The sequence below is a fragment of the Carassius gibelio genome, chromosome B3 (genome assembly GCF_023724105.1).
Source record: "Carassius gibelio isolate Cgi1373 ecotype wild population from Czech Republic chromosome B3, carGib1.2-hapl.c, whole genome shotgun sequence".
NCBI lineage: Eukaryota > Metazoa > Chordata > Actinopteri > Cypriniformes > Cyprinidae > Carassius > Carassius gibelio.
Window position 1 is genome coordinate 45170331 of NC_068398.1, and position 10250 is coordinate 45180580.

Consider the following 10250-nt stretch of genomic DNA (forward strand, 5'->3'; position numbering starts at 1 on the left):
ATACTCAGCACTGTGCATGTCTGAGTGGTGCTGAGGTGGGTTTTGTTGTCGCTTACCCACACGAGTTGCTCTTGGATGAGTCAGCTGATTACCTTTGGATATCTGGTTAGGTTTCCAGATGTTCTTATCCTTTTGGTTTCTTGAGAAGCGTGGCTGGTCCCATGGATTTTTCCAGCAGTTGGGCTGAAAGCGGTCGTGGATATGGGCATCACGTTCTCTGTGCTCTTGATGGAAGACTCTGGTGTTGTGATACCACTGGGTGTCGTCCAGTGCAAGGCTTGAGTCTTTGTTGACAGAGTTCAAGAGTTTGGAGGTTCTGTTACCTTTCTTTGAGGCCAACTTCTGCTTGTTATAGGCCTTCTGTGTTAGGTCACGCAACTGTTGGATGGTCATGGAGTTCGGATAGGCCATGACACCTAGATGGTGACTGACTCCAGGGTGCAGGTTTCTTAGAAAGAGGCTTTTGAAGTTCACATCCTCTTCAAGGTCAGGCTTGTTGTGTGCACCAAAGTAGGCTTGTCGGAGTCGGTTGTAATAAGCTTGTGGAGTCTCTTGACGACCTTGTTTGGTTTCCAAGGCAGTCCATGTTCAGACTCTGGGTCTGTAAACACTTTAATCAGGACCTCACGAAGTCGCTGGTAGTTTGACTTGGTTTGACTAGGCTGTCGATCTAGAAAGTTTCGTACCTCGGGACTGGACGTGGCTCTAAGGATGTATAACCAGTCTCGGTCAGTCACATGAGGTCTCACTTCCAGGTGAAATTCGATATCTCGCAGGTAAGCTTGGATGTCGGGGCTCTCTGTGGAGTTCGGGTTGAACCTGCTGATGTTTTTAGACAGCTTGTTGAGGTCTTTGATGGCCATCCCGTGTGCAGCTCCAAGGCCTTGGACGGGAGGTTTTCTTTCGTTGGCAGGAAAGGGTTGTGTGGCGAAGGCAGGTGAGGTTTTGGGTTGTGGCCCTTCGCTCCTTTCGTCATATGCCAGTTGTTGGACGTAGGACTCTGCTCTGCTCAGCAGTGATGAGGCTAAGAGAGGTTTCTCTTTCATTGGCTCTTGTTTGTGCTTGTAAGCATTTTGGAGTTCTTTTCTGACCATGTAGAGCTCATCGTTGGTATCGTCTAGTTGTTGGGTCAGATTGTCCATTTCAGTTCTGTACCTTTCAAGGTGGTCTTTCAAAGCACTGATTTCAGAATCCTTGTTTCTGATGTCTAGCTTGGCTTTCTCTAGTAGCTGTTCGGCATACTGGAGTCTGATTACCAGGTCCTTCTGAGCAGCCGTTGCATGTTGCTGGTCGAGCTGAGCTGCTGCCAGGGCTGCTTGGAGCTTCATAACTTGTTCCGTTGTTTCCTGCTCCCTCTCGCTGGGTGCTTTGAGTTGATCTTGAACTTTCACTTCCAGCTTGTCTATGTGACGTTGAGCACGTGTCAGCTCCTCTTGAAGGTGGGTGATGTGCTTGTCGCTCAGTTTCAGCTGAGTTGTGAAGGCATAGCTTAGTGAGCTTGTGATCTTGACTAGCTCCTCGTGGTTGTTGTTCTGGCTTGAATCTTGTGTCAGGAATCTTCTCAGGATTAGGATTATTATTAAAAATAATAATAGTTCAAATGTCTTTGGAGTGAGGCTGTCTGTCATGCCTCTCAGCCAAATGTTCACATCTTCCCCCTGGGAAATGGGGTCTGCAGTCTGCGGCATGTTGGCACACTAGGGAGAAGAGAGGCCAGGGTCTCACACACCCAGGCCAGGGTCTCAACATAACGTGAGAGTTAGCCGGCCCGAATTCCAGGCACGCTTCGTCAACTGAAAATGCCTGCAGGTCCCCGACCCTCTTCACCGAAGCCAAAGCCGTCAGGAGCGCAGTTTTCAAAGATAAAACTTTAGCTCTACTGAGAGCAAGGGATCGAAGGGAGCTCTCTGCAGTGCTGATAGAACCAATGCGAGGTCCCAAGAGGATCGTGCCTCCCAAGAGACTTACCTTCAACAGGGTCATGGTGAGCCAAAATGGCAGCCACATAGACCTTGAGGGTGGAAGGAGACAGCCTTCGTTCCAACCCCTCCTGAAGAAAGGAAAGCACTGACCCAATCGGGCATTTCCAGGGGTCCTCACGCTGTGAAGAACACCAAGTGACGAAGAGGTTCCACTTCAAAGCATAGGCATGTCTGGTGGACATGGCTCTAGCTGAAGTGAAGGTACCTAAACCTTCCGTGACCCATCCAGAACCCACACATGTAGGTTCCACAGATCGGGACGTGGGTGCCAGAGGGTGCCCCGTCTCTGAGAAAGAGGGTCCTTCCTCAGAGGAATTGGCCAGGGAGGGGCTGTCGAGAGGAGTACAAGTTCGGGGAACCAGGTCCGGCCGGGCCAAAAAGGCGCAACCATGAGGACCTACTCCTCGTCCTCCCTGATCTTGCACAACGTCTGTGCAAGAAGGCTCACTGGGGGAAACGCAAACTTGGGCAGACCCACGGCCACCTGTGTGCCAGGGTGTCCGTGCCGAGGGTGCCCTCGGTCAAGGAGTAAAACAACTGGCAGTGGGAATTTTCTGGAGAGGCAAACAGGTCTACCTGAGTGTCTCCGAAGTGTTCCCAAATCAGCTGAACCGACTGGGGGTGGAGTCTCCATTCCCGGGGTGAGACTGCTGTCGTGAAAGCTCGTCGGCTGCACGATTGAGCCTGCCCGGAATGTGAATTGCACGAAGCGACCTCAGATGCTTGTGACTCCACAGGAGGAGATGGCGAGCGAGTTGCGACATGCGGCGGGAGCGTAGACCACCCTGATGGTTGATGTATGCTACGGTCACAGTGTTGTCCGTACGGACCAGAACGTGCAGAGCAAGACATACTGCTAGCAACTCGAGGCAATTGACATGCCACTGAAGTCGGGGTCCTGTCCAGGAGCCTGAAGCAGCATGCCCGTTGCACATGGCACCCCAGCCCGTGGCAGAGGCATCTGTTGATACAGCAACATTTCTGGACACCAGTTCTAGGGGCACGCCGGCCCGTAGAAACGAGGGGTCCAACCACGGGGTAAAGTATCGGCGGCAGGCCGGAGTGATGGTCACTCGGAGCGTGCCCTGTTGCCATGCCCATCTCGGGACTCGGTCGTGAAGCCAGTGCTGAAGCGGTCTCATATGGAGTAGCCCGAGCGGTATGACTGCCGCCGTGGACGCCATATGCCCCAGGAGCCTCTGAAACAGTTTCAGTGGAACCGCTCTCTTGCCCTCGAATTGTCTCAGGCAACTCAGCAGTGACTGTACGCACTCGTTCGTAAGCTGCGCGAACATGGCGACCGAGTCTATTTCCATAGCGAAAAAAGAGATCCTCTGCACAGGGGAGAGTTTGCTCTTTTCCCAGTTGACCTGAAGACCCAATCGAGCGAGGTGTCTGAGCACCAGATCCTTGTGCGCGCACAACAGCTCTCGAGAGTGAGCTAGGATCAGCCAGTCGAGGTAGTTGAGGATATGGACACCTTGTTCCCTGAGAGGAGCCAGGGCACCCTCCGCGACCTTCGTAAAGACACGGGGAGACAGGGCCAACCCGAATGGGAGAACCTTGTACTGATACGCCTGCCCCTCGAAAGCAAACCGAAGAAACGGTCTGTGTCGAGGAAGAATGGAGACATGAAAGTACGCGTCCTTCAGGTCGATCGCTGCAAACCAATCCATCGGACGAATGCATTCGAAAATGCGCTTGGGCGTTAGCATCTTGAACGGGAGTCTGTGCAGAGCTCGGTTCAAGGCAAGCAGGTCCAGGATTGGCCGTAACCCACCTGTCTTCTTGGGTACTATGAAGTAAGGGCTTTAAAAGCCGGACTTCATGTTGGCTGGAGGGACCGGCTCTATCGCGCCCTTTGCCAGCAGGGTCGTGACCTCCGCGTGCCTGACAGTGGCATCTTAGCCCAGTGGCAAAGCATTCTTGAGCCGTCTTTGCATGGAAACTGGCAAGGGGAGTGGAGAACGAGAGGGACGAGGAAGCACGTCGCCAGCTGTTGTTCGTGGCCTCTTGGGACAGAAGGTAGAGGAAACAGCTCTTTTAGTGAAGGTTTGGGTACCACCGGCCGCAGGGCCAGTGGCGGAACAAAAAGAAAACGAGAACAAAGGATTCTCCCCAGGCCCTCCTCCGGGGAAAGGAGTGGTCCTGCTACCATCTCCTGATGAGCTGACGTCTCCAACTCCGGGTCGCCCGTCTCAGTAACGCCGCTTGGCCTGTCGTTTGACAGGTTTAGGGCCAGAGACAGGTTGTGCCGCCCTTCTGCGGCCATCTCCTCGCTGCGGCCGGGGTGAAGGCTGCTGCTGTGGCCGAGCGGGAGTGGAGGAGGACACAGGGGGGCACCCTCGGCGATGAGCAGGCTGAGGTTGCGCCGGCGGCAGGGTGGAAGCAGCAGTGGGCCACCGGGGCAGGATGTGTCTGATGTGACCTTCGTCGCCCGGAGAGCGAGGTCGGTAGCAGTGCGCACCTCGTGCAAAACCCCTGGGTCAGCCCTCGTGCAGCTGCCGGAGCAGCTTGGCCTGATAGACCTGAAGTGAGGCCATGGCATGCAGGGCAGAAGCGGCCTGGCCCGCAGCTTTGTAAGCCTTGGCCACAAGTGTGGATGAGAACTTACAGGCCTTGGAGGGCAGCTTGGGACCACCACGCCAGGCGGAGGCACTCTGTGGACACACTTGCATCGCAACAGAACGCTCCACCGGGAGAATCCCAGCATACCCCTTGGCCCCCCCGCCATCGAGGGCAGTGAAGGCGGAGGAAGAACCAGAACGGTTTCGGGCAGTTAAAGGTGCCTTCCATGAACTAGTTACTTCCTGGTGCACTTCCGGGAAGAAAGGAACCAGAGGGGGGTGCTGGCGATCCGCATGAGCAGCCCCCAGGAACCAATCATCCAGCCTCGACCGCTCGGGACAGGGTGGAGGATTCCACTCAAGCCCGATGCTCTCCGCTGCCCAGGAAAGCACGGCCATCAGCTCGGGATCAGACTCGGACAACGCTGGCACTCCTGAACGCAGCCGAACCCTCATATCCCGAGGACTCAAGCCCGCCTTGTGATGCGGCGATCGACATACGGTCCTCTTCGCGACCCCCGAATGAGATGTCAGGAGCCTGAAAGGGTCCAGCAAACTCATCCGGGAACTCGACCGGCTGTGGTGTATGTGAGGGGGGTGTGGCCCAAGGAGGTTCGCTCGTCGGGGAAGCCCACATGGTAACCATTCAAAGATTTCTGAGCCAAGTTGATTTTAAATGCAGCTTCCAAACGACAAAAAAACAGCATAATAATATTTTTTATATATTGGATATAATCACACTGTTGTGATTAGATCGTTCAGTGCACAGCATCAGCTGCTAAATTCAAATCTGTGTTCGCTGGCTGGCGCTGAGCCAGAGACGTTGAGTAACCCCAGAGTGCAGTCCCAGATGTTCGTACAACGCTTCATGATAACCAATCAACGGATCTGTTGCGCGAATGCAATGGCCAATCGGAGACATGCAGAAGAGTCATCATGAAATGCGGTGTTTTTGTTCACTTGCTCGCTGATGGAATTATTTAGCGAATTCTTTCTTCAGAGAGAGAGAGAGAAAACTAAAAAAAAAATCCTGATGTGCATAATGTAATGTAAAGTGCTTCAGTGATTTTAATGGTAGTTTTTGAGAGTGCCTGAACTCTGGCTAGACTCTGTAAAATGAAAGTGTTAAAATAAGTAACTTACAATATTGTTATTAAAATTTACATTAAATGTAAATTCAGTCATATCAAAAATATTTTATATATTATTTTTTTAAGTAAAAAGTCGGGGTTTTATGTGTAGTTAATAGATTACACTACCTTTCCATTTATTGATCAAATAACAATCTATAAAGGTGCAAAACGCGTTTACTTTCACGTTTGAGAATCGAGATATTTCCTGATATATTAAGCATGTTTGGAATTGTTTTGAATAAAAAGGAAAAATAAACAAAACGTAAGCCTATATAAGTTATACAGTGCTTTCATTGCATGACTCAGTTGTTTATTGTTTTGTATCAATATTTAAGGTGGACTTATTGATTAGGTGCAAGAATAGTAGTGATGGTTAAAATAATAGATTGATAACGAAATAGTAGATTGTGCCTTGTTCCTTGATGGACAAAGACTGGAAAGTAATAGATCAGATGAGGAGATGGAGATAGAGGAAGAAAAAGAGGCAAATGTAGACGCACAAGTGACAGAAAGAGCAGGTAAGCAAGCCAGGAGACAGAGGCTGGTGAGAAAGAGGAAAATGTAGAGGCACAAGCGTTTTCTATAGTTTTTACTATAAAAGCTGTTATAGTAAAATTGTTATAGTAACTTAATTATTCTGTTGAACAGAGAAGAAAAAGCCATCAGGTTGGGACAATTTAAGACATTTCAGTTTCTAATCCCAGAGTTATTATTAGGTGGAAATAATTTTTCTTTTTTTACTTTTAAACTTAAAATTGTCTCTTCCAATCTTTTTTCTTTTTCAAAACTGCATCACAGCATTTGCTGCCGTATCAATACATAATCATCCATATCAATACGCAAATCGGCAAGGAATGCATCACAATATATTGCTGTATTGCTATTTTGAACCGCGCTATTTAAAGCCTTGTTCCATGTGCCCCTTTTATACTTTGAGCACCTGCCCCTCCAAAGGTCTCTGCACGGCCCTGAGTGATGGTTACTGACATTTTTCGAAATACCTTCCTTTCTGTTTTTTAAGCACATTTTCTACAAAATTTCTTATCATTTGTCATATTAGGAAGCTTGAGAGGCTTTATCTACCTTTCCTCCAGAACCTCAGAGGCACCCATGGTGCGCTCATCATCTTCCAGTCTTTCCTCAATAGGCGACAGGTCATCTCTGTAAATGGTGTAGCTGTTTTAGACCCAAATTGTTTCAAAATATGCAATGAAAATAAAAAAAAGAAATAAAAGTGGTACTGACTACTGACCGATTTGAAAGTGTTTCAGATGATGCACATACAATACTGGAAAGTGATGGTGCAGTCAGGTGGTGCTTCTTCAAGTCTCTCTTACTGGGTGTTGAGGTGCTGGGGCCATAATAGCTGAAGAGATAAGCGTTTGTGATTTGATTTCTTTTTTTTAACATATAAATACAATTACAATAAAAAAAATCTGAGAAAAAAAATATAATAGTAAAACAAAACAAATAAACAAAATTGATTTACAAGTACCAAAGTTTTTGTCATAAGTAGGCTAACAAATAACCAAAACATTTGCCACAGCAATTATAACACAGGACAAATTCAATATCACCAATGGCTATCAAAGGGTTGTTTTCAGTTCCATCAGAAAATATTGTTAGAGTAACTAAATTACATTAGCAATGGTCATACAGGTCAACTTGCAGCATGTGTAACAATCCATACGTGAAGAACAAATGACAAATCATTTTTACTGAGGTAACATTAGGCTACTGTCTCAATTACGTTTCAAATGGCCATAATGGGCGTGCTAATGTTGTTTTCCTCAGCGTCTCAGCATAATGACAGAGAAACGGGCTCCTGTAATGCATTGCTAATCTTAGCATATGTCTATGTGAGTTAATGTTATGTTACTTTGCACAAACATGGAGCATAACTTTGTGACCGAACATGCATAACTTTCAACTGTCATGAATATATGAAATGTCCATTGACATCAAGTACAAGTTAACCAAGCACTGATGACTCTTACCTGTCTAGGAGAAAATTAGCAACGTTGGCGTCTGTATTCAAATTCTTCTCCGTTTTCAGCCGTCTCCATCTTTCAAAAGGATCTCCAAAACAAATTCTGTTTTTATTTCGTACTTTGTCACAACAAATTTCTGAATTATAACGAGGTCTTTTTGATTTAGTAACATTAGACATTTTTATCCAACTGGAGTTAGGGTAGGTTACAGCAAAGCTGGCAACACAGATCCCGAAACACTACTGACTTTGTGATTGGTAGATAGGTGGAGGGAGGCGCGTCAGGCCAAAACACAAAATGACAACAACAACATCAGTTGACGGCTGCAAGTCCACTTTTTAAATGACAATATCCTGGCCGGACTACTGTTGTCAGTGATATAAGTATTTGAAACGAACATGATTTCTTAATGTCTAGTGACACATCAGGGCCATTTTATGATTAATTGAAATAGATTTCTTACATACAGCTCCTTTAATGACCAAAAAATGTTCAAAATGTTTTTCTAAATTAATTTAATAATAATAATAACAATAAAAACTAAATAAAATATAATCACTTTGCCATTACATACAAAACTGAACTATAACTAATAGCTGAAACGGTCAGGCTGCTGATGACTATTTGAATTGAATTCTGCCAAATTGCGCGCTTGTGTTTGTCAAATGCGTAACGTTAATTACTGGAGTACAGGACTGCTCATGTCTGAAAATAATATATGAAAAACTAAATTATAATACATAACACAAACATTGTAGTTTATAATTGTTCAGTAATTTTTGTATTAATTAAATTTAATTAAAAACTACAATTAATCGTAAAATGTATAGTTATTTTTTTAAATTGTGTTCCGCATGGTGGGCCACATTTGAATTCGTGACGGGCCATGGGTTGAGAACCACTGATATAGACAATATATTTCTTAAGTTGTCAGACATAACTGAATGTACGTCCAACAGAAGAAGAGACACTATATTAGTTTTCTATTTTAATATTGTGCATATAATATTACTCACATAAGGACTCATAATTTACTTGAAATGAGAACCGTCCAATGTGTAACTGCATTATCTACACAAACCATTATGTTTGGACATCGATGTTTGCCTTGAGTTAAACTGCATTGTTTCAGTTACCTTCTGAGTCGTTGCCCACAATGCTTTGGTGACAGGACTTTGAAATCACAAACAGGGAAAACAATGAAAGGCATGACTTATTTCGCACACAGCTAACCAACTCTGTTAAAGCTGTTGTCATAGCCTAGGCAAATTTATAAACCTGTCAGATAAGTTGAGTAAATACTAGGGCACGGAAACCGTGTTGCTGAGATGCCAAGAGATGCTAAAGATGACAAATGGCCAAAAGTGTTGAAGTTAGAAAAGGTAAAAGCAATGAAATGGTAAAGAATATGTTTGTGAAGCATGCCAAGTGATTGCCAGATTAATGTAGGTGAAGTTTGAACATGAAAAATATACATTATGACATAATGATATCCTGGCTGCTTTCAAACCCCAAGACGCCAATCATAGTAAGCTTCCTCATATGTTCGTGCTCTTATGAATAACACTTTCGGATCATTTACATTTACATTTAGATTACAGTCAGAGACACCACGAACCAGCATCAGCTAGGGGAAATGTGTATGATAGAAGCAACCTGTTCTTTTGAACAAGAGAGTATGGTCTGATATTATTTACCTATTTTATTGATTAGTCATTTATATTATATTGTTGTTTTTTATATTGATGTTATTCAGATTTATGTAGGTGAAGCTTGAACATGAAAAAATGTACGTTATGACAAAATGATGACTTGGTTGCTTTCAAACCCCAAGAAGCCAGTTCAGATGCAGTCAGACTTAAGCCCTCTTCTGACGGGACTAGTTTTCTAAACTATTATGTTTGAGTTTCGATTCTTACCACCTGACGTCTGCGATTTTCATGTACCAATTCGGACGGGACTAACATCTCCGTGTTTATTACAGAGGTGGGAGCGTCTGATTTGTGCATCTGGGCGTCACAGAGATCACGCGCTCTGTATGCGTGCATTGCATTCATTCAGAATGATTGCCTTAGTATTATTACACAATAGATACTAAATGGCTAGTATAACAAAACCATGTTAATGTGTGGTTCCTTTAATTTAACTTGGTTTCCTTTCTTTCTGGTGTGTGTGTGTGTGTGTGTAGTAGGCTAAACCTACCGTATGTTTAATTTTCATGAAGGTACATATGTAATTCAAACATTATGTAACTGAGTACATAAATGAACGTGAGTAATCTTACCTGATGCTGATATTACAATAGCCAATATTAACAGTTTACGTGTTCTTGCTCTTGATTTTATTATTTTTTTAATTATTATTTGCCGGTAAGCAAATATATCAAACATGCGCGCGGTAAGAGCATCTACGGTAATTCACGTTGGCCAAAACACACAAGGAAACGCGGTGTGAAATAAAATATCACCGGCAATCACAGACATTCGCATTCGGACGGGATTAGTTTTCTCAGAGGATCACTGAGTTTGCTCAAAAACAGTAGGTAATTTGCTCTGGAATTATCACAGAGGTTGTGTG

At 45.2% G+C, this 10250-nt stretch overlaps 1 protein-coding gene across 1 annotated transcript in view; it reads left to right on the top strand.

Annotated features, from left to right (window-relative positions):
• Positions 1-10250, top strand: part of LOC127952760 (guanylate-binding protein 1-like) — a 241602-nt gene that overhangs the window by 125099 nt on the left and 106253 nt on the right. The window lies entirely within an intron of this gene.